General features: G+C 42.3%; 1 pseudogene; it reads right to left on the minus strand.

Moving 5' to 3' along the window:
• Positions 1-25,987, minus strand: part of LOC107121323 — a 175,270-nt pseudogene that overhangs the window by 85,073 nt on the left and 64,210 nt on the right.

Here is a 25,987-nt window from a genome sequence, read left to right on the forward strand (position 1 = left end):
CATATTTCTAAGTGGAATCCCTACCTTATTTTATTTTCAAACAGAAAACAGCATTTTATTGATCGTTTGGAACAGGTTAAAAGTACGCTAATATTTAGTAATTTTGAAACATAAGAAATATAAATATTTCAAAGTACTACAAAGTAATTCAATAGTATATGCTCCAAAGGTATTCTGATCAAGTCTCTCCATTGGTTCCATTTTTATTGCCATAAGGTTTTTTTTTAGTGCATTAAAGGTGACACATTTTCATAAGTTTTATTATTCATTGTCAACTTCGATAATAATGGATGGAAATCTTGAAGATGCTTTAAAGTTAATACAGCAGATATTCCACCCCAAGTTTTAAGTTGGCAATACCATGTGGCTTCTGCACATCTGCTTATGTACTAAAAGATTGGGATTTGATATACGACTTCATTAAGGCATTGCAAAGATCTTGGTGTGCAGTTTTTTTAAATGAGGGTGTCAGAGAGGAAACATGTGCAGTATCCAGCAGAATCACAAATGAGGAGTAGGTTGGAACCTACCTTGCCTTTGCTGAGGAACAAAGCTCTCCTTTAGTGATAGCAGCTACCACCATCACCTCTTCCTTGCACTGATGGAAATAAAAATATCTTGCAAGTAATTGCCTGAAGTGGAAGCATCCCATCCCAGGCAACCACCTATAGATGCTTAGTTTCCCAGCAGGTAAGGGAAGGATAAACAAGACAAAACTGGCAGAAGCAATATAAAAGCACCAGCCGAAGGCTGGGGTTTTATTAGCATTGGATTCATTCACATGCTTCAGTCACAGGTACATTAAAAAGAGTACAGAGCCTCTCACAATACTCTAGGGCAGGGGTGTCAAACTCATTTGTTATGAGGGCCAGATCTGACATAAATGAGACCTTGTGGGTCCGGGGCGTGTGTGTCACAAAAGGTAATGCCAGATAGTGGAGATATGTAAACTTTATAAAGGACACAGACAAATTAAAGATTTTTTAAAACTTTAAATAAAACATTCTTAAAACACTAATGCTCTTGCAATATTTTGTCTATTTACCAGTCTCTGATAACTGACACCTCTACTCTGAATTATTGCATCAAAATATCTGTGTTGCAGCAATCTTGAGTATGCTGTTCAGGTGTGTATCTGTAAGCTGCAAACCTACTTTTGATTTATTGGCATTCATTGCAGAAATTTCATGCTCAGTGTTCATAGCCTACGACCCAGGGGAAAACATGAAATGGCTGGGCATTGAAACATTATGTACATAAGTTGCTTCATGTGCTGGTCAAGAACATGAGACGGCATGCTGACACAGACTGAGGGCCATGTGATTGTCTACAAAACTATACTCTTCCCCAGGGAAATAATTACAACTTCCTACACAGCAAATGTGCTGGGTGAACTTGGTCTGATCACACACATTTTCTGCCTAATCCACCTAACTGGCTTGTTGTTATTCCTCCTCTAAAATAGTTCACATTGCTTTCTTACTGAGAAAGACTGGATCATGAGGGCATGAATATAGTGAAAAGGGGGAAGGAACCCAGTTGCACCAAGGAGAGCCCTTGCATAAAGAGCCCAGAAAAAAACACACACACACACACTGTAGCAAGGCACACAAAAACTCATACATTTAACAAAACTTTGTTGGTCTTAGAGTTCCTTGGTATTTCTTCCGTGTGATTGAGGCAGTCCAGCAAAACAAGCCCTCCCTCGTTCCCTCCTTCCCTTCATGGAGGAGCCTCAGCCAGTGGAAGGGAAGAAAGACTTCCCTTTGTCTCCTTCAGCCTGGCCAGGAAGCCAGCTCTGGCTGTTCTTTCACTCCCGCTGGGGGGAGGGAGAGGAGCCTCAGCCAGTTCTTTACCAGACTAGGATTGCCAGCCTCCAGGTGGAGCCTGGGGATCTCCCACTTTTACAACTGATCTCCAGCTGACAGAGATCAGCTCCCCTGGAGAAAATGGGTGCTTTGAAGGATGGACTCTATGTTGAGGCCCCTCCCCTCCCCAAAACCCACCTTCTCCTGGCTCCACCCCCAAAGTCTCCAGGTATTTTCCAATGCAGTCCTGGCAACCCTATACCAGACTCTCTCAATCACACAGGAGAAGCTTGCCATCTATCTCTCCTGTGTGATTGAGAGAGACTGGTAAAGCAAGCTGTGGCATGGCAGCAGCAAGAGAACTGGAAAAGGAAGTAAGAAACAGCCAGGCCCTTACAGAGGCCAGATGGGGCCCTCTGAGGGCCTGATCCGGCTCACGGGATGCATTTTTGAGACTCCTGCTCTAGGCCCTTTTTAATTAAATAAATGAATGCAGTCCAGGTTTCTTTGCTGGACAGTTTAATTATGGAGTACCTTTGGCATTCATAAAAGTTCTAGTCTGTGACTTCACTGCAGTGATCCCATGGATAGTTATTTTTCTCTTCCAACTTTAGATCAGTGTTACAGAAAGCCAGAAATGCCAAAATCAGCCATTTTTCAAATTTCTTAATAAATTTAGCCTTTCTAGAGAGTTGGAGAACCTTACATCAACCAAAGACATTCCTCAATCAAAATATGTTGTAATGTTACACACACACACACATACACAGAGTGGAGAGTTCATGAATTTGTTTCCTTGAACTTCACAAATTTTATATAATTCTGTCATAGCAAGACTATTTGGCATTATAACACCTCACAATGATAATGATTGCCTTCCTATTGCTAAATTATTGTATTTAGCTTCTTCCAGTGCAGCAATCTTAGTGCATTTAAAGATAATACATTTCAGAAAAGCAAAACAGCAAGTCCAAAAAATACTCCTATTGTTTCTTTTTTTAAAAAAAACTACACATATGTTTTAGCTTCATGTACTGGGGACCACAACAATTATAACATATAAAATGGTTTTGCCAGTTTTTGAACAGTTAAAGCAGTTACGTATATGCTGCCACAAGAAAACATCAACTATTGTAGCTCTATGAAATAATTATTTTGAGCTAGTTTCCAACTTTCCTTAAGTTCACAGGATGTCAAAAAGCTGGAAGTCTGCTTTAAACATGCACATACTCTCTCTTTCCGTTTATATAAATAGGTTATGTGAAACTCATTACATTTTATGGTTTTGCACAAAAAATCTTCGTTTCCTTCTAATATTATGCAATGACATAATGCCATTTGTAGAGGTGTCACATAAAGGAATTGACTTTTACTGGCTTCTGATGGCAAGACTATCCACTTTATATTCCTGTTTTATGTAAGTGCTCTCAAAGTTTATTGATCCCTACAGATTTCTCAAGTTACTTAATTATAAAAGGAAGAGTCTAGTATAGTAGTGTAGTGAAGTAACATATCCAGCAGTTAAAAATGGTTTGTTATAGCTACACAGAGCTGATTAAAAAAAAACCCACCCTAAACACAATGCATAGGGCCCTTTCAAGGAGGGAGTTAAATAGGGAAGGAGAGTTGAGTGAGACACAAGACATACCAGTTTTATGTGTTAAGAAAAGGATGCTGATTTATTTTTGAGTCCCCGTTATTATTCTAATTGGCATATAAAAGCCTCACTGTTTTGCACACCTGCATTTATTTCAACTCTGTTCTGCAATTTCTGTCACTATCGGGAGCACCTTCACATTCAAGTGCCTTTACATGACTAATCCTGACACTCTGGGGCACGTACTTAATGTCACCTTTCTTGGAAATTACATTGCATGTTTAGACACATGGTAACTGCTGGACATACGGTACCACAAGAGCAGGGAAGGGAAATGAACAGCAGTTGTCAAACATGCTTTGAGTATATGATTGAGTCAACAAATAAGCTGCCTCATTAGGATTCTCTGACGCTTTTCCCTTTAGCCTCTAGGTTACGATCTTTCCCATAAACAAAGGATGGTGACCTCTTCATTACCATGATATAAAGTCAGAAAGATACAGATTGTTTTCATCTGTTTCTTGCTCAGCAGTGGATCTGGAAGTGAAAATGGTGCTTGGACCAAACCAATGTGAATGGCCAGTGTGGCACGACAAGCCAGTGCTGCAGGGGCCATTCAGTTCAGCTGGGCCAACAATGGAATTAACTTACCCATTGCTTCCTCTGGACAATTCACAAAACCAGAATAGGACCCATGGTAAGTAGGAAATACCAAAAATCAGCAAATACCATGCTACAGATGATTATAAAATATCTCAAATGATTTTTATATATATTTTGTTTTATATTTTTACAATTTATTCACCATATTTATCATATAAGCCTTAATACATAGAAATATTTATATATCAAAATATCTAAGTATCGTCTCTAAATACATCACAAAAGATATTGCACAATCCATTTCTTAATATCAGTCCTCGGCCCCGTTCACACGGGAGGTTTTGCCCCGCAAGAGGGATGGATCGGGGGCACAGCAAATGGGGGCGATCACACCGCAACATCTGGGAAGTGGCGCGCACCCGTCCCCGATCCGTCCCTTCAGCCTGAAAAGGCGCATTAAAAAAAACCTAGGAAAGAGTACTACCAACCTGAAACGCCACAGCAAGTGCAGCCATGGGATCGCCGGCGCACCCATCTTCAGCAGCATTCAAGGCTCCCGGCCGAACTGCGCATGCGCACACATGCGCAGCCAGCTGCCTCGCTCTCCCTTCCGTGGCTCCCCCCCAGCCCGGGAGCAACTGCGCGGCGGCTCAGGGGATCTGTCTGATCCCGCCGCCGTGCGTCTCTTTTGGTGTGGCTCAGAAAAGCTGCACTTTGGCCGTGCCAATTTCCCCCCTCTGACCGAGGCCCTCCTTAATTATACAAAAGTTTTAAGAGGGAGGACTCCTTTAAATCTATTTTGAATAAGTGCTCAGTCTTCCTCCAACAGAAGTCCAGATATCCTCCTGTTTCCGTGTCTTCCTCAGGGAGTTCAACATGCAAAAAGTCTCTCTTAGTGAGCTCAACGCTTCCTCCAAAGTGAAAAGCACATTCAGTCTCTCCTTAATCTTGCTTAGTTATTTAGAGCACAATAGGTGTAGCTAATATAGAGCACAATAGGCGTGACATGGTCCTCCATTAAAAGCCATTCATCAGTATTAGAAATTAGAAATAAGGTAGAATTGATCCTTGTATCTAAAATAGTTCTTTTCCATTATTTGGTCAGCTATATCTAGAAGAAAAAAGTTAGGTGGTAATTCAACAGGTCGGGTTTCTAATACTTTCTCAATGACTGTCCTTGCTTCTAAATGGGGAATATTAGTATAAAGGGATGTGATATCCATGGTTAATAACCAAGCACCCTCAGGTAATTCTTTACCCTCCAATTTAGTTATAAGATCCTTAGTATCTTTTATATAGGATCTAGCTTTCTCAATGTAGGGTTTTAGAAAAGTTTCTAGATATTGGGCTAAAGGTTCCAATAAGCCTCCACAGCCTGCAATGATAGGGTGACCAGGAGGAGGTCTCACAGCCTTGTGCACTTTAGAAAGTGGGTAGAATATTGGAATCTTAGGAAAATTATTTTTTTAAAAAGTATACAATTTTGCTGTAATAAGCCCTTGAGATAAAGCCTCCTGTAGAGGCTGTAATCTTGATGATATATTTAATGTGATCAGTGGGGTCTTTTTCCAACTTTTTGTAACAAGATTCATCACTGAGTTGTCTTATATTTTCCTCATCACAATCAGTGGTATTTAATATTACAAGAGAGAGAAGGGGTATCTTTTGGCATTTGGAATTTTCTCACCTGGCAGGGCCAATAAAACATATTATTCTTCAAAATTGGCATTTAATTTCAGACCTGGCTGGCTGCCAGGAAAAACCTATCATTTCATACAGGAGATCTAATAATCTAAAAAACATTTTGACTAGAGCTGATGCTTGAAGACATAGACAGAAAAAGGAATCTTTACCTGTAGGTCATCATAAATCTGGCAATTGCACCGCCTGCTGTTTGTGTCTGGAAATTTCTGAATTTCCACACCCTAATATAGGCAATTTTAAACTTTATAATTTTACCAATTGCAATTCCAGACATTCAATTTATTGTTTGATATGTCCCTGCCAGCTTCTATACATAGGATGTACAATGAGGCCGGTCAAAATAAGGATCTTGGAACATAAATCATGCCTTAAACACCAAGTGGCAGATGCCCCTTTAACAAATCATTTTTCTTCCATGAAACATACTCCAGAAGACTTAAGATTCTTTGTACTTAAAGAAATTAAAAATTATCCCTATAATAGGGTGGATAGTAATAAACTCTTACATCAACAGGAGGCATGCTATATATTTTTATTTAACACCTTGGAACCAAATGGTTTGAATCAATATAATGACTTATGGTTTCTGTGAATTATTGCATGTATACTCTTTCAATGTAAGGACAGAGTCTCAAAAAACTTATTTCTAATACTGATGAATGGCTTTTAATGGAGGACTATGTCCCTTTAATTGGCCATCCTCAGCAATCATGTCACCAATGATGAGATGAGTGACTGCTTCCTGGGCCCTCCATGTAGCCCTGTTGACCTTTTGGAGGGTGGCTCACCTTGATGTCTTACCCATGGCAGCCTGAGTGTGGGGAGCCTTTCTTTGAGGGGCCTCCTGTTCCTCCTCCACTTCCCACCGCTAAAAGGGAGTGAGCCTTTTCTTCTTCCCACTGGCTGCCACTTGTCCCCTCAGCATAAACATAGTAGCTGCAACACAGTCACAGGTGCCTGTGGAGGACAGAGGAGGACAAGTGTTGGGGTGGGTGTGCACCCCTCTAGATATGGGTGTGGCACACCTGGCACTCTGCCACACAGGAAGGGTGTGGAAATGTTTCCAAACTGTGGCCCCAGGATTGGAGAAGAATGGAGGCACAGATGCTTTCTGGTGCTGGGCAGGGAGGGGCTGTGGAGGGGTGTCCTCAAGGAAGAGCAGCAACGGGATGTGGAAGGGGAGGATGCTTCCCCCCACCCTCTGAATCACTGCTGTCAGAGTCCTCCTCTCCAGAGAGTGTTAGCAACTTCTGGTGTCTCTGGGCAGTGCTGCTAATAACTCATTTGCCTCTGTGGAGAGCCCCAGGGCCAGGAACAGATATGAGGCAGGAGGGTCCAAAATCCCTAGTGATGCCCTGCTCAAACTGGGCTCCAGTGGCCTGGCAGGATGGGTTTGGTACCCAGGGGCTGGGGCCTGTGGTACACAGGGGGTGGAAAACTTCCTCCCATGACAAGCACCCTTCGCATGGTTGCACCCAGTTTCAGCCTCATGGCACACAAAGATGTTCACACTCAGGAGGAGTGGGAGGGTATAAATGTGGAAGACCTTTTGGAAGGAATCTGTAACTGGCACCCCAGAAATTTTATTTATTTATTTATTTAACTTTCGGCATATATACCTCTCAAACCCCAAAGGGTCTCTGAGTGGTTTACATATGATTTATAATACCTATCTAGGGCCACACATTAACAGGGGAAGTGACTGCCTACCAGCACCCAGGCAGCAAAGCGGGCTCTTCTTGTTGTTCGGCTCTTATTCCGGCGGGCTTCGGGTGTTGATGTTTTTTCTGGCATTCTTCCTGGCACCTTGGAGCTGGTCTTAGTTCAGCGGCCTCCTCCTAGTGCGCAGCCACGCGCCGGCCGCAGCCTCGGCTCCTGTCCTGCTGGCTCCGCCGCGCCGCACCACCACGCCTCCGCGCATCCGTAACTCCACCTCCGTCCAGGCTCCACCACTCGCTCATGCTCACTGGGTCGCCAATGTAATCCACCCCTGACTTGGAGAGATTGTAGAGGAGCCAGTGCTAACATCAACTATGGAAGCAACCCTAGAGGTACAACTACTACTTAGGAACATACTTAAGAGCCAGTTTGGTGTAGTGGTTAAGTGCGCGGACTCTAATTTGGGAGAACCGGGTTTGATTCCCCACTCCTCCACTTGCACCTGGCTGGATGACCTTGGGCAAGCCGTAGTTCTGATAAGAGCTGTTCTTAAGAAAGAGCAGTTTCTGTCAGAGCTCTCTCAGCCTCACCTACCTCACAGGGTGTCTATTGTGGGGAGGGGAAGGGAAAGGAGTTTGTAAGCCGCCCTGAGACACCTTGTGGGTAGTGAAGGGTGGGGTATAAATCCAATCTCTTCTTCTTCTTCTTCAAATAGTCCCCATGCATCACTTCACTGTATGAAACATCAACACTTCAATCCATAAATGCTTCGTTGGGAAAGAAACTATACAGTCTTTATTATGCAAGTCAGTTTGCATCACTGATCACTTTAAATGGAAAACTCTGATTTCCATAGGTCTGGTAGAACTGGGGTGCATGCCAAGATGTTGTGGGATAAATTTGGGGTGCCCCTGTTGACACTCTGGGGATGCCTGCCTTTCTGTTCTTCAGAACCTATTTTTGGAGACTTGGGGGGGGGGCATGTGAGAGCAGGGGGAATGCTTGCCTTGCTTCCAGTGTCTAGCTGGAGGGTGGGGTCTCCCCAGGTTATGTTTCCCTGAGAGTTTGGTGTCACTGGCTTGTTCCTGAGCCAGTCCACAGACTCCTGGCTCTAACTGTAGCTGGCTTTTCCAGAGAGAACACTGGGGAGACCTTTTTTGGGGGGAGGGATCTGTAACCGGGACCTGAAACTGTAATCTGCCCCCAGCTTTGAGAAATTGTAGAGGAGCAGGCAGAAGGGTAAGGTTCTCTGTGCATTTGGTGTGTGTAGCTCGTGGGGGGGGGGGGTCCATTCTATACACTTTTGAACCTGTGCCTGACATCTTCCCCAAAAGCCCCCCCCCACCCTCAGTTTCTACTGCAAAAATTCTTGGGGACTTTATTCTGTTTTGCTGGGCTTCTATTGCCCTTGCTTTTTTGCCCTTCCCCCCGCCTTTGGAAACAATGGAGGATGGGGGCATCTTCTTGGGGGGGGCATAACTCAGACCCTGTAAATCATATCATCATGAAACTTGCAGGTAGAGGTGAGTCAGCTGGAGATCCCCTGTGAGTTTAGAACGCTGGGGGGGGGGATCTACCATGTCACGAACTTCACAAACAGAAACAGTTTGTCGAGCATCAAAAAGTTCGTGACAGTACATGATTTGTGAACCATGCATGCCACAAACCATGAACCAAAGCGCATTTTCCCAGTTTGTGCCCATCCTTATTTGCTACCCACTTTGTGGTTGGTTTGGTAACACTTTAAACTAGGTTTCTTTGCACTGTCAGCTGATCCCAGCCAACTGAGGAGCATATTGTCATTACAATAATGTCACAACATGATATTATTCAGAGTGAAGGCAAAAAGCATAGCATTCAATCTGACTGGCAAAAATGTTTTTTCTTCTTTTTATGTTTCCTGGGGAAAAAAATCACTAAAAGTGCAAGGCTGTATATGTACTTTTAGCAGCTTCTGGAAGTTTGTGAAATGGTTCTCCTCAGGTCTTGTGGCTCAGCCCTACTATTGAAAGCACAAGGCATCTGTCTTTAGGCAGGATCTGAAAGCTCTAAAATGATTTGGATAGCTTGAAAATGCAGCAAGTAGTAGGCTTGTCCCTCTCTATCAACCCAGGCATGCATATTGGTTCCAGGAAGACAATAAGTACAGACAAACTTGATGAGACACTGGAGACATTGGAGAGAAGGAGCAGGAAAGCAGAAGAAGGATATGTTCAAATGCAAAGATAATCACCCTCTCAAATGGAGTTCAGAAATGAAATCTGACGTCCTGACCTGGATAGCCCAATCCCGTCAAATCTCGGAAACCAAGCAGGGTCAACACTGGTAAGTACTTAGATGGGAGACCTCCTTGGAATACCAGCAGTTGGGAGGTGGGGGCAGGCTTTATTCAGCCACCTCTCTGAATATCCTCCAGGCCCCCCAGTAGAGGTCAGTCACCAGAGGTCGCCATGACTTCCAGGTGTGCACGCATGCACATAAATGCACAGATGAAAAGTACAAAAAACCCCTCAAAAATGAAATCTGACTAGGATTCAAGATGTCGTTCCAAAGTCTACACTCTGAGCATTTCATTGGGTTCAGGAAGAACAGACTTCTAAATGTGTGCAATATCCTGCAAAGATAATTGCTAAGGGATTTGTAGCCACATAACACCTTTGCTGTAGCTCATCACTGGGGGAACACTTGTTCATAGAAAGAAAAAGAATTCCGTCTGTGGATTGCATTTTCAAAGTGACAAGTGGAGACCCACAAGAAATTTGCAGAATGGTTATCCTATTCCTCCCACCTTTGCTTCCTCCCCTCTCCCTCTACCTCTCTCACACTCATTCTTTCTTCTGCCCCCCTTTCTTTCTCTCTCCTCCATGTATGTTACTTCCTCTCTCTTTCTGACCCATCATCATTCTTTTTGTTTTTATGCGTTCCCCACCTCATCACTCTTTCTCTTTCTGCCCCCCCCACTTCATCACTCTGTCTTTCTGCCCCCATCACTCTCCCAGCCTCCTGCCTGCTTCCTCTCCCCCTACAACAGCAATGACAGGGTTCTGGTAATCACAGCAGATCTCCCAGCTACAGAGATCAATTCACCTTAGAGCTGCCAGCTCCAAGTTGGGAAATCCCTGGAGATTTGGGGGTGGAGCCTTGGAACAGTGAGGATTGGGGAGGCAAGCAGCCTCAGCAGGGTATAATGCCATAGAGTCAACCCTCCAAAACAGCCATTTTATCCAGGAGAACTGATCTCTGTCACCTAGACAATAGTTGTAATTCTGGGTGATATCCAGCCCTCCCCTGGAGGCTGGCAATGGTAGTTCTTGAGGAGGAAATGGCTGGTTTGGAGGGTAGAGTCTATGGCATTATAACTGGTCTGTAGTTCCTCCCCTCCTCAAATCCCACCCTCCCCAGGCTCCACTCTTCAAATGTCCAGGACTCTCCCAACCTGGAGTTGGCAACACAATTTCCTTCCCACTCAACAGCCAACCTACCTATCTGCCTCTCTGTCTTCAGCTTTCCATCTCCACACCCCTCTGCAGACCTAGGAAGTTTCCTGACTATGTAGGAAAAGCTGTTGGGGGAGAGTGAGCTCTCTGTTGGCAGAAATAAGTATCTGCACAAAAAGCTCCTCTGGGAATTAGAATATAGATACCCTGCACTCAAAGGAACTGGAGAGGAGACCTTCCTTTATTTACTCTGAGATATCTTGTATCATAAAAGTAGCAAAATCAAATCCTCTGGTCTAGACCACCAAAGGGGTGTATCTTGTACTCTGTGTACTTCTTGGCAAACTAGCCAGGTTATCATAGACAAGATGAAATGTTCATCCACATCTCAAAGTGTTCTGTAATGTGTTTGTTCCCCTTTTCCTATGTAAACCTCACAGAAAACAAGAGCCAGGAAGGCCTAGCATGCATGCCTATTAGTCAGTATGTCTCTACAGGTTGTAGTGCCTCTCTTGGCAACAGTATGAGGGCTTTTGTTCATATACACCTAAAATACTTTTTAGCAGATTTTCCAGTTTATTAATGCATGAATGAATAGGTTTCCTTTAGCATCAGGGACATAGATTGATCCCCCATTTTAAAGTTACATACTTTTGGTCTGGAATTTGCACTGAAATGTCCATATATGTTCAAATGAACAAAATTTCCCTTGATTCTCATGTTAACACATGGTAAATAGTACACTAGGTCTGATATAAACTCTTGTGCAACTTGCAGAGGTCATTTCGGGGGGGATCGCAGTTCCCCCGGGTGAGGTACGGGGGGCGGGGCACATGACGAAGCCCTGCCCCCTGCTTCCAGCCGCCTCGCTTCCGGCCCTCATTCAGCCAGGAGGAGGCAGGAGAAGAGGGAGGGTAAGTTGCTTCCTCCCTGCCTCTCCCCACCCCTGCCTGCCTGGGGCCAGGGAGGGCCTTCGCAGGGCTTCCTTGCACTCCCGCCGGCCTTGCAGGTCCACCGCCGGGCCCCTCATGGGGCTCGGCAGTGGAGCTGCAAGGCCGGCTGCAAGGCCGGTGGCGGTGGCCGGGACCATTGGGGGCGGAGTGTGTGGCCTTATGACACACGTCCAATGATGTCAGGGGGTGTGGCCTTATGAAACACTTCCAGTGATGTCAGGGGGTGTGGCATATGCTAATGAGTTATGCTAATGAGTTCCCCTAGCTCTTTTTCTACGAAACGACCCATGTGTGCAAGCATGATTGAAAGTTGATATTAACACTATTGAGTCACAGGAGTCAATAGTACTACAAATGGTACATACATATAATTTCAGTTATCTTTCCTCCAGTTCCACATAGAAATTCAAATCCCATTTCTGGAACATTCACTTGCAAATTAACTAATCAGCCATATCCCTTCTGTTCTTTAATGTTATACTTACTGTAACTAACCTGATCACTTAAGATAATGACAGTGATCTCTAGAAATTACTGCTGTTGTGACTCCTGTGCTGTCTGCTTTTCATTGTGGCACAAGGTGAGGGAAATGGGAGGGGTAGGGAGAGTAGAAACAATATCACAGGTATCTTCCAACAGAAACGTTTGCAGATGTTTCCAACAAAGAGGATTGTCCTGATAGTATTTCTGTGCACATCACTTCCCTTTTCCACAGGACATCAAGAGCTATGCTTGTTTCCATATAAGCTCTGGATTCTGTTTGCTGTTTTGTTCCACTGTGGTGCTGGGCTTACCTGCTGTCTCCCCTTCTCATGATAGGCAATGTCCTATGTTTTAATTATATTAGCTGGAAGACGAGTCTTGGGGGAGACAATAGATGCCAAATCCCGGGTTCCTCCATGGTGACAGCAGGGTTTAACTCCCCTCACCCACATAAAATTCCCCATGCCCTCAAAAGAAACCACCAGCCAATACTATCAAACTTCACTTTGACCACCCTGCAAGTGAGAAATATAATTGTCTATACAACAGGGATAATTTCTCTCATCAGCCTGTAATTTGGCACAGAGGGTTTTTTCGGCAAGGGTTGCAGCTCAGGAGAACTTGATCCATTTCATTAGAAGAAAAATTATACATAGATATATTTCCCATTTAACAAATAAAATATTTCAGTACATATCACCAAGTCCAACCCATGATGTGACCATTTATTTAATTAGAAGCAAGTTCTCCTCATTTATGAAGAATTCATGTGTTACAGGTGTCTCATGATGAGGCTTCACTTGGGAGGAGAACATGTCCTAAATCCATATTCAATAAGGAACTACCAGATACAAACAGCTCTATCCTTTTAAGCTTTACACTGTCCTATACTTGCTTTCTGTTACAGCTCTCTACAGTAAACTTCCTGTCTGCTCACTTTGCCATGCCAAATTCTTACAACTACTAAATTTGCCAAAGTTTAGCTCACAGTTCAAGGAATTACTGGGGACTATTAGAAAGAGTTCTTAATGTGCTAGTGAGCCCCCAGACTAAAATGTCAGCTCTCAGGGTCACAGGTCATCAGATGATTAAGTGGACAGAGCTGAAAAAATGAAGGAAAACATTCACCTACGTATGTAGGGTAATAAAGAGTCATAACAGAACCAGGAAACCCTGGGTTTTAGTCTCTCCTTGCCATAAGACAAAATAACTGCAGTTATCACAGTATGACACATTTTCCCAGTAACAGACAAGTAGTCTTTTGCAACAAACACAACAGAGGCTTGAGGGACTAGAAAGACTAAGAGATTTATAATGGCATAAGCTTCAAGGGCCAAAACCTGCTTCATCTGTTGTATGGAAATAAAAAGGGCACTGGCCAATGAAAACTGATTGTGCAATAAATTGATTGGAACAAGACCTTACGTTGTGCTGGAATAAAATTATACACTAAGTGATGAATCCATAACATTTTAACTTTCATGTGCTTTCCAACTGCTAAAAGACCTTCATAAATACTATGCATTAACTATTATTAAAGTAATATAAGGGGATTCTTCCTATATTAAAAGAACAAATACGGAACTGTATTTTAATGGGCTGGTAAAAATATGAAATTTCCTGAAACTATTGATTTTTTTTTACTTGAATGTACTTTAAAAAGTTCTTATTTCTGTTTTACTCATATCAGTCACTTGTTTCATACACATAAATTCACTTTCCACAAGCACTTCACCAGAATGTAAGTTATTTCCAAAAATTACACTAGAACTCTTTCTGCCACATCATTATGGCAGAATAATTTTGTTATACTTTCTTGAGTCTTTCCAGCTTATTAGTTACAATACACAACATTTGTTTAATCTGGTGTTAAAAATAGTACAGACTTTAACAGAGTTAACCCTTCTAAGCCCATTCACTTAAGTGGGCTTAGAAGGGTATTACTCTGCTTAGGACTGCCCTGTAGAATTACAAAAGAGACAAGCAATGCATCCATCTTCTCTACCAACAAATATGTCATTCAACATGTTAACAATTAAAGAGAAATAAAATGTCCCCCCTACCATGACCCATCTTTTGTGAAGTCACTTTACATTGAATGTCACTTTAACGGCTAACCTGGAAAGATGAGGAATTTCATCGTTGACTGGCATGATGTAGATGTAAAGTGTCCCTTGGACTGTGTGCTTGCCATCTGTCAGCTGAATGGTGAAACTGTCCTCCAGGCTTTCTGTGTCATCATGCATGCACATAAGCATCAGTCCTATTGGAGAAAGAAAGAGGAGGGGAAGCAAAATTATAGACAACTTGAGTACCTGGAATACAGCTGTCAAATCAAATTTTAGAGATAATTGACTTTTTAGTAGAATTCACGATATCAAAGTATGGCATCTAGGAACTGGTTTAAGGTACACCAGGAGGGTGAGACTAACAGAACTGGATACCATTGTAGCAGTTTGAAATAGCTAAGGTCCACATGACATCACAAAATGATATTTTTGAAATATTTACCTGATTCTAATCCTTCTATTGCTCAACAAATCAGGTAATCAGAGTACTGAATGAATTTGCAATCTATCAAGAATGAAACGAAAAAGCTCTCTCTCTTTCTCTCTCTCTCTCTTTTTGGTGATAACTGGACAGAAACTAACCTAATGTACCTGCAAAGAGCTTCTTGAATCATCATCACATGCTCTATGATTGCTATGGGAGTTTCACATTCCCACCACAAGGAACAGCTTTGGAACATATCTGATTATGAACCATTTCAAAAAGGACTTAGAGATTACTCCTGTAGATGGCCTGGTAATGTGAACAATTATAATAATGGTATCTGGGGAAAAAAACTTATTAGTGCCATGGCTCAGTGGTATAGCATCTGCTCTGTACACAGAAGGTCCCAGGTTCAAGCACTGCCATCTCCAGTTAAAAAGATTAGGTGGTAGGTGATGTGAAAGATGTCAACCTGAAGCACTGGACAGCTGCTGCAAGTCAGAGTAGATATTACTGATCTTGACAGACCAATGGTCTCACTAAATATAAGATAGCTTGACATGTTCATATGTCTCATGTCCTTTAAAATAATGTAAGCTAGTGGTCATTTCTACCTTCTGTGGCAGTGAGTTACAGAAGTTAATTTTAAAAGTTTTCTATTGCTATTAAAATATACTTACAATTACATTTTTGTGAATATTCAAGGGGATAGATTCCAGAACTGTGAAACAGAGATACGTACTGCCAAATATCTATGATCTCCACACTTGGTCGAGATTCTGCATGATAGTCATAATATTTATAAAGGATGTACCATATTTTTTTATTTGTATTGATATCTTCCATTTCATATCCATACATAATCCTTTTCATCAAGTTTACTTAACCAAACATCAAATACATCAGTTTTCCCCTTTATTATTCCCCCCCCCCGCACACGAGCGACCAATTGAAAGGGAAAAAAAACACCTTATTATATCTGCAACCATAAGCACACTCTATGGAGTTTTACAAATACATCATTATTGGGCCCCCTTTCTCTCACTCATCTTATATACCTAAACCATTTCTTCTTTATTTCCAATGCCTTATCTTCCCATGTCTTTTCCTGTTTTAATATCAATAACATATCTGATTGTACCAATTCCATCTTTCCAAAGTCCATTTTAATGCATCTTTCCATCCATACGCTATTACTGCATGAGCTGCTTAAATCATAGCTTTAAATAGATCCTTTTTGGATCTATCTACTTTATTGTTTCCCAGAATTCCCATAAATAACCCATTCTCATTCAACTCAGTCCTAACATTACATAAATTATTCACCTTTTCCAGGATCAGATGCCAAAATTCCATCACCTTAGAACATTCCCACCAAAGATGTGCATAATATCCTCCTACCCTTTTACAATGTCAACACTCTGATTTATTGTCCTAATCATAAAGTCCTTATCTTTGTTCAGTAAACTATACAATTTCCTTGCCATGCCCTTTTTATTGTCATCTTTAGAACTATACAGATTTTCAAAGGGGTTATCCTCATTATTTACTGCTTCAGAAAATGACATTTGTCTCATTATATAACCCCATGATCCTCAACCAATATTGTCCTTTCACTTTCTCTAATACTTCCTGTATTGGGGAAGATAAGTGAAGTTAAAATGTTCATAATACCCAAGATGATATATTTGTTTCAGGTACTCCCAGAGTGGATATCTAGAAAACAGTTAGCAACATGGGATCAGGAAACTGAAAACTGGTTGTTTGGGAAGAAGAAAGCTAGATTAGTAAGGAAAGTGATATACTCACCAAAGGAGGAGTTAGGTTGGGGCATGCCACAATTGGAAAAGTACTATGAAGCTTTTCAAATAAGAATGATGATGGAAATAGATGGTAAAAGTCTAGAGAAATGGATGAGATGGGAGGATACTGTAAATAGAGGAGAAGGTAGATTTGGAATATTTACACAGAAGATAAAAAAGGAAACTGAAAATACAATAGGCCCAAGACAGACAGTATTAAAGATTTGGGAAAAGAAACAACTTGTCTGGATACCAATGCCTTCAAAATGGGCTCCGCTTGCATCCTTAAGCCATGAATTTAAAAAATTTGAGATAGATTTTTGGAAGGAAAGGAAAAAGGTTTCTTTAGGCTGAAAGATTTGTACAAGGGCTGTACCATACTATCAGCACATATGGAATCCTTTCTCAAGGCTGCTGGTGCTAGCAAATGGATTTTCCATGACATAGGCCTTATCCCTTTAATAAATTCTTACAAAAATTAAAGCTACTGATGGAGTTCTTACTGTGCAGAAGTGTCTGCCTTTTAAGGCAATCACTACCCATTTCACAAACAAAGCGAATGGACTCCATGCTATGTAGAATTATATAATTAATACAATTACCTCATGCAATACATGCTTAATATTCTGGATTTACTGCTGCACCATGTTGTAATAGCCATTTGCTTCAATGACTCTTAAGAAGCGATTAGGCAAATTCATGGTTGCTAGAAATGGTAAGTTTCCCTGACGATTGTTAGAGTCAAAGTGCTAGATTACATGGATTTCAGTTTGACCAGTATGGCAATTCTTATAGCTTTATATGCACTTGATATTAGAAGCTACCTCATTTATGCTATTTAAGTTACGGGAAGTTCTGACAATGATTTTCACGTTACCCATCAGATTATCCTGGCACTACAGAACAGAACAGAAAACCTTTATTGGCATAACACAGATAAACCAGAACAAAGGCAAAATTTAAGGGATAGTACTAAAACAACGTCAACCAATATTCCCAATATCTCAAAATACAAAGCAAACCTAACATGGTTTACGAGATTTACAAAGTACTACTCTTGACTTCCATACATAAGTCAAAAATTCAGCGACAGATAGTGTTATTGCTGGACTCTTGTCTGCTAGAAAGAAATTTAAATCCCTATCCAGAAAATCTCTCTGCACAGGGAGAAGCGGGCGAATCAAAACATTGCGCATAGTGGGATATTTAGGACAGCGAAAGAGAATATGGGTGATAGAATCAGGTTCCCCAAGATTACAGTTACAAAGTCTATCCTTGTACGGCACACCCCTGTATCTACCGGAGACCACTACTGAGGGGAAAAGGTTGAACCTTGCAAGCATAAAAACCCTCCTAAAAGCTGGAATTGTCAAATTAGCGATATATGATACCATGGAGGTATGCAAGGGGAGGAGGGGTAATGAATGGGGAGAACAAACTCCAAGACTACCGGAATTAATGATCTGCGCCTCTATATCCCAAATTCTCCTCCTTACCACCTGCAAGATTGCTACCTCACCACAGTTATAGAGGGGTTCCAGATCAATACCTAGGGTACCCACCTTTTTCACTATGGCCTGTGACCACTTTGATGTATAGGGGTCAGCTAAAAGTTGGACCATTAGGCTAGCAGGAGGAGATTGAAAGTGGAGCCGAAGCCAATATTTGATTGTAATAATCCAAGCCCGAGGTTCTATCAAGTGAGTTGAAAACACCAAGAATCCTGCACAGAAAAGTGGAGTAGATGCTCTCAACTCTCCTAGTAAAACACGGAATCCATATAGGAATCCCGTATAGCAGACGAGATATAACAGCCGCTTAGAACATCTTAAGCGCAGCCGGATCATGGCACTATTTTAACATCCTTAGAAACTACTTCTAATTCCCTATGAGACAATATCCTTGAGAGATGAGAGAATGAGCTGGACCACGGGAAGTCCCTGGTTCTGTTTTCACCTCTGCCGTGCACTTAATTGGTGACCCTAGAAAGTCCTCTCTTTTAGACCCAGGCTCTCACATTTGCTTATTTATTCAATTTAAGCCACTTATCTGTCCCCATTTGCAACATGGGGATGTTGGCCTGTGTTCTACCACTCCCCTCAGAAGCCCCTGAAAAGCCACTTGGAAGACAGTTTCTTAGTCTGGAGGAAGGCTTCAGACTTTGTTGACTAAATTGCAGAATATGATCCACTGTATATGAAATGCCTTGAACACTGAGATCATAAGTATTACTACTATTATTTGAAATGAACATCTCTTGTGTTTAACTAAATGTTATATTATTATGACCATGTCTAAACATTTGTATATAAAATAATTTAATACAAGTGAGGGACCCCCAAAACTCACAGAGGGGAATCCCATCCTCCCCCACCCTCCTGGGCTGCAGACTCACCAGCATACCCACCTGCCTGCAACACTGCCAGCAACAGCTACCTAGTTCATGCAGCAGGAGAAAGGTAGGGGGTAGCAACTCTACTGGCTCCTGCTCCCCCCTTCTCCTCTTCTGGCTATCTGCCTGGCTCAGGCAGCAACAGCATCTCCCCCTCTCTCCTCCTCCTTGCACACTGTTCCTCTCTTGTGGGTTTTTTTTTAAAACACATATTCCTGCAAGCCTGGGGGGGTACCCTCAGTTCTACAGAAGAATACCCCCTACTTGCACCTAGTCTGATCCTCTAGGTTTTTCTATCAATATGGTTCACCGTTAGATATATGAGACTTCCAGTATTGTTTTTGTGAGCCTTTTCTCTGACACACCATTTATTGGACTACAAGTATATGCCCAAATGAAGACATCTGATAACATATGTGATAAGCTAAGACTTGATTAACAATTCAAAAGGAACTGCAAATAGTTAAATTTAATCTTAAATTTAATTCCAGTAGTGTGGGCACTGTAAATGGTTTCCCAATGTATAAGTATATCCACCCTGGTTCACAGCTTGGATCACTAGCTCTCTTCTCCTTGCCTGCACACTGTGATGTTCCCATTAGCTTGCAAATTAGGAATAGGGTACTCACACAGGGATGGGAGTAACTAGTTTCAGGACCTCATGCAGTCAACAATTCAAACTAACCGATGTAACTAAGGAGTAAGGACTCCATGCCATGAGACTAAACCAATACACACAAATAACAGGGGGAGGGGAGATTGTTTCATTGTAATGTATCCAAGAAATACACCATGAACACCAAACATATGTTGAAAAAAATGCTGTCCAACAACATCATTCCCTTACATGTCAGTGTGTGGTTTCAGATGATGACACGAAATACCAAGAGAGCTCCCTTTCAAGGCATGTGTGCTGGTCAGCCCTCACTGTCTGGTTTGGTCAGCTCCCTCAATCCAGAGGTACCTCAACTTAATTTAACTGAAACATACCAAGCCTACATCAATCCTTCCAAACCCATAGTTAGGGCCTAACTAGTGTAAACCAGACCTTTAAAAGTACCTAACACTCTCCCCCCGATTAAACAGGCAAAAAGGGGAATATCTCAAGGCCCAGTTAGGGAGAAACCAAAACAATTTCTGCTTGGTCCCAAGGTAACCAGCTAATCCCACATAGCTTCTAAAGAAAGGAAAAATTGGTATGCTTGCTACAGCTGAGGAGAGAGAGGCCAAACCTATTTCAAGTGTAATAATTCTCACTGGGATTGGCTGTAAACAGCCCTCACAAGAGGGTTAGCCAATCATACATTAATATACTTATCTGAAACTGGTGATGGCAATAAATCCCAATTAGGTGGGATGCTTCCTCAGTTACATATGATCATTTCATTAAAATTTGTTGTTTGTTTTTTTAATACTTCAATGTCCAGAGTCTGGGCATCTTACATATATTTAATTTAGCTATAAAAACATCAAAATAATTATTTCCCAAGCCATTAATGGATGAATTATGAACTGCAAATTATGGATCATTCTCAACAGTGTGAAAGAAAACAAACATTTGAGGTTTATTTTCTTTGAAAATATTAATTAATTGCAGCTCCACTTTGGGTGAGATTGGACACATATAGAAAGCAAAATCACAATTGTTTTAATGGAAGTGGATATAATCCAATTTATGACAGTCACAAAATAGAATCAAATCTTGGGTGAATTCAGAGAGACTTGAATGCATGAGCAGATGTTCACTGTTTGCAAACAAGGAGGAAATTGAAGGGATAGCATTAAAATATAGATATTTTTATGCACAATCAGGTCAGTTGAATGACTAATGTTATTCTAGATGTAGAACAAAAATATTTTATGTGCTTTCATTCCTTCCATCACAGAAAGTTGTCAAAGCACTGCCAAAAAGGAAAGAAGTGACTGCTTAAACATTGTAATTTACCAAAGCTCAACGAAGGAGTATTTCAAATACAGATGGTATTAATCCTTCCTAAGATTTCTTCTGACGATTCACAACCTAAATGCTTCTGTAAAATTAGGCTGTCAGGTTTTGTTTAGAAGAAGTCTTACATCTTTTTTTTTTGCTGAACATCTCTAAGTAAATACATGTACAGAGTTTGTTCCCCACCAAGTTCTCTGAATATGTACAGAGTGATTTCCCACTGTGAAGGGATTGCTCCCTTTTTGTGTGGACACTACATAGTTGTGCTTTTGAATCTGGTCCCTTGATCTCACCTTCACAGAAGGTGATGGGAATGTGGCATATCCCTTACTTACGGTAATTTTGGATGAGAATTTAGTTTGGGCTGCTCTCTGTTTTCAGCATTCTGCACCAGCTGCAGCCTCCGAATCAGCGACAAAGGCAGCCCCATGTAGAGAGCGTTGCAGTAGTCTAGCCTCAAGGTGACCGTCGCATGGGTCACTGTGGCTAGGTCTTCGCGGCTGAGAAAGGGAATCAACTGCCGCACCAGCCGAAGATGGTAAAAAGATGCTTTGGCAGTGGCTGCCACCTGGGCCTCCATCGTTAAGGTGAAGTCCACAAGCACTCCCAAACTCCTAACCTCCGAAGCTGGCACCAAAGGCGCCCTGTCGAAGGTCGGGAGCGGGAGCCCCAAACCCATCCCGTTCTGACCCAGGCACAGGACCTCCGTTTTCACCGGGTTCAGCTTCAGCCGACTCAGCCTGAGCCATCCAGACACGGCCTGCAGCGCCTGGTGTAGATCTTCTGGATCAGAGTCCGACTGGCTGCCCAACATCAGATAGAGCTGGGTGTCATGTGCATATTGATGACACCCAAGCCCATACCTCCGGACAATCTGGGTGAGGGGGCGCATATAGATATTAAAGAGCATAGGGGAGAGAACTGCCCCCTGAGGCACCCCGCATTCAAGCAGGTGCCTCCGGGACCGCTGCTCCCCTAATTCCACCCTCTGTCCCCGACCTTGGAGGAAAGAGACAAGCCATTGAAGGGCACGCCCCTGAATCCCCACGTCAGCAAGGCGGTGGGCAAGCAACTGGTGGTCGACTGTATCAAATGCGGCCGACAGGTCGAGCAACAACAGTGCCGCCACACCGCCTCGATCCAGATGTCTCTGGAGATCGTCAGTAAGGGCAACCAGTACAGTCTCTGTTCCATGCCCAGGGCGAAAGCCAGACTGGAATGGGTTGAGGGCGGAAGTGTCATCTAGGAAGCCCTGCAACTGTGTCACCACCGCCCTCTCGATCAATTTGCCCAAATAGCAAATTCCACTTGGATATCAAAGTATGGCATATTACTACCAATAATAAGCAGATAACCCTTGTGTACTGGGCATGAAAAACAGGAGAACCTTTGTAGAACCTGGTTAGATATGAAATATATGGATGTAGGGTGGACTTTTAAGAAGCTTAAGCATTTGATGTAGGAAATGATTTGGGAATCCTTAGACCACTAATAACACTAGCAAGCTTTGTCAGGACAGTCTGACATAAATCTTCAGCCTGGGTAACTAGATCAGTGGAATTCAGCCTCATTCTCACTAACCACAGTTTTCTGGCAACATTTCAAATTTTGGACTTAATGCAGAAATAGTATTTTATGGGGAAAATGTATTCACATAAATAATCATTCAGTTTATTAATTATCCATAACATGAAGAAAGCTGAATTAACATGGAATGTCCTACCCAATATCTGCCTTGTATCACATTTTAAAGTAAATATTAAATAAGAGTTGACTATAGAGTTAGGGTCTGACAACTGCAGCATAAATCTTCTAGGAAGTGTGGTGTCGTATCTTCAGACTCACAGAAATCACTCCTTTCTTTAGCCAGTCTTTTTAATCTCTAATGGATACAATATGTTAAAAAATTATATACAGTGCAGTCCTAAACAGGACTGCTCAGAATCTGGCTGGAGTCCATGCAATGGGGATTTCTCCCAGGAAACAGGATTGCACTGCTAATCATGCATGCTGGTAGGTGAATCACTGGGATTTATCTTCTGGGAGTACCGCAAAATTCTATAATGTCCCTCGCTGACTCAGTTAACAGCTTTGGGGTTATAATGGTAGAAAAATAAATTAATGTATCTGCAAAAAAAAAAAGGCAGGGGGATGCCTTTTTCTAATTCAGCCTAGCACAGAAGATGGCCCCTACCTTGATGCGGATCATCTGGCCACCTGGATCCACACCATAGCAACAGTGAGACTAGACTTCTATAACACACTCTACATAAGTCTCCTCCCAAAGTCAATCTGGAGACTTCAGTCGGTACACAATGCTGCAGCTCAGCTATTATCAGGAGCTAGATGTATCATGTATATTACTCTCAATTTCCCAGGGCAGGGCTCGGAGCTGAACCTGGTCCAGGCCCACACTTAGTAATCTATACTAAATTATTTAAATATGAAATTATTTATATTTCCAAAAACCATATGCCATCAACAATCAATCATGTGTTTTTAAAAATATAATTTTTTTCACTCGTGTTAGTCTGAATCTCAGTCAAAAAGAGGACTCTGTGAGAGGAAAGATGACATGAACTTCGTCACTGAGACAATTTGAGTAAATATTTCATTTTTGTATGAAAGGAAATATCCCCTCCCCTTTTCCTCACAAAGGCTGAGGGTGTGACTGGCCCAAGGTCACATAGTGTGCTAAGTGTGGATCTGAACTCTAGTTTCCCCAATCTCCCCAATACTCCAACAACTACGCCACTCGCATACTGGATACCGAACATGAATCTCCAAATGCATCTCAGAATCCACAGTAAATAATGGCTTCTCAGATACCCTGACCTGAAATTATGGGAGCATTTGCTTGGTTAAAGTAGGGCCCGGGACAGCAGAATCACCTCATCTATACATATAAAAGAAAGTCCCCTCGCCGTAAAATTAACGCCCAGGCCAAACCTAGAGACACCAAATTCGGGGAGAGCGCTCCTACCATGGTGTTGGTGCTCGCTCAAAAGGGATTTTTAGAAATTTGACCCCCCCCCTCACCCTCCTACACTGGATAGGCAGCTGCCAGGAGGAGGCAATTTAGGAATGCAGCATAGACATTTGCACATATTACTCCTGCGGAGCACTGAGCTGTGCAGGCCAAGTACCAGCAAGATCACCCTGAGGTGCTCAGAATAACACAGTCTCCATATGAGCAAAACAATCCAGGAACACAAGTAGCGAGGCCATCACTTTCGTGGAAGGTGGCAGGAATTGACTTAACAGACGACTGCTTCTTAAATGGACAGTTCTATGTGGCCTGCTCCAGAGTGAGCTCAATCAAGCAGCCTGGTGATCCTAGCACCTGAGGGCAGAAACACCAATGTGCTCTACAGAGAGGTCCTTCGTTAGAGGGGGGGAAGTACATACTTCTCACTTCATTTTTTACACTACAATCTTCTCCACTAGAATTCCTACAACAAATGTCACATTTCAAACTTTACATCTTTGGTATTATAACTGGATTTACGGAACTTAAATACCGTAGTGAAGCACGGGTATCAGGCTAGTTTTCTATATTTGGTGAACCAGTTTTATCCCCACCCCCCACCCTGTACAGATGCACAGAGTGGGGGGAAAGGGCTATTCCCATGCCTTCCATTTCTTTTTCTCTAAAGCTGCAAGTCTCAGGATACCAAAAGCACCTTAATTTCCAGCATTTAAGCCACAAGTCTCTTCTCTCCCCTGCCCACATGGCTTAAGACAGAAATATTCCCATCCCCTTCATTTCGTTTTTGCTAAAGCTGCAAGTCCCAGGATACCCAAATTACCTTAACTTCCAGTATGTTGCCTGTTTTGTTTATCCACAGGTTGATAATAGGGGCTTTAGTCCGAACTTCCAAAGATCCCAAGATAAAAAAAATAAGGGAAGGCAGTGGAGGGATGCTCCTATGTGGCAAATAAATGTCCCAAAGTCCCAGAGAAAGAAAAGCAGAGTTGGCAGCCTCTGTGCAAGTGGGGAGGATGAAACTGCACGTTTTAAGACTAAGCAGCTTCATAATGCTACCTGGCAGCTGGGGGGGGGCATTGCCCACTCCAAGGATCCGGGTGAGCCTTGAGCCCTGCTGACCCTTCTGTAGTTTATGCCCCTTTCCCTCTATAGTCCATCACAATAGCTTTGCTCATATGAACAGGGCCTTCTATGGGTGTCACCCTGCAAATAGGCAAATGAACAACTACCTGTACATGTGCATTCTCTGTTGCGGCCCCCAACATATGTAATGGTCTGCCTGGTGAGCTCAGGAAGGCTCCCTTCCTCTTGGATTTCTGCAAGCCATGCAAAGCTGAATTATTCAAGAGGGTTTTCGGGACAGCTAATAGGACTGCACTGTAACAATGTGGTTCAGAGAAAGGCTTGGGGTAGGGGGCTGGGGATTGTGGACTATAGCACTGTGTATAATTTGTAGTGTCTGTTGCTAAAAATAATTACTATGTAATTTTTGCTTTTGTTTAATGTGTCATGTTAATACTTACGTTGTGCTTCACCTCTGGTTGGTTTTCCAGATCTCTGCAGGTCAAATTCCTATTGCATTGTCTTTTGGATGTCCCACTCTATTGATTGTATTGATTTATTCTATGCAATTTGCTTTGAGTCCCAGTAAGAAAGTAGACTATAAATAACATACATAAATGAATAAAATAAAATAAATAATACAGGCAGATATTGTTCATCAGCCTACAGTGTGCTAAAATATAATAACACCCACCTCTGTTCTTCATTGTCATCAAATCTAAGCAGTGGGCCAGTCCTTGAAAGAATGGCCTAAATATGTTAATGGGTTGAAGCCTCTGAAAATGGCCATCCAAGGTCTGGGGAATTATCAGCTCTACCAAAGTCCTCATGCAGCCTCCCTTGCTATGAAATTTCTGAATAGCAACAATGGAAGAGAAACTTTTTACCAGTTTCAGCTACATCCACTTTTTTCTGACAAGGCCTCTGACATCCAAGTTTGATATTCTAACATATCAGTTACTCCAACACACTCTGTATGTGGGGATGCCTCTGAAAGTCTCTTGGAAGTTGCATCTAGTACAGAATGTTGCACACACCACAGGGAACATGTTACACTCAT

The sequence above is a fragment of the Gekko japonicus genome, unplaced genomic scaffold (assembly GCF_001447785.1).
Source record: "Gekko japonicus isolate JY-2015 unplaced genomic scaffold, Gekko_japonicus_V1.1 scaffold1929, whole genome shotgun sequence".
Taxonomy (NCBI): Eukaryota; Metazoa; Chordata; class Lepidosauria; order Squamata; family Gekkonidae; genus Gekko; species Gekko japonicus.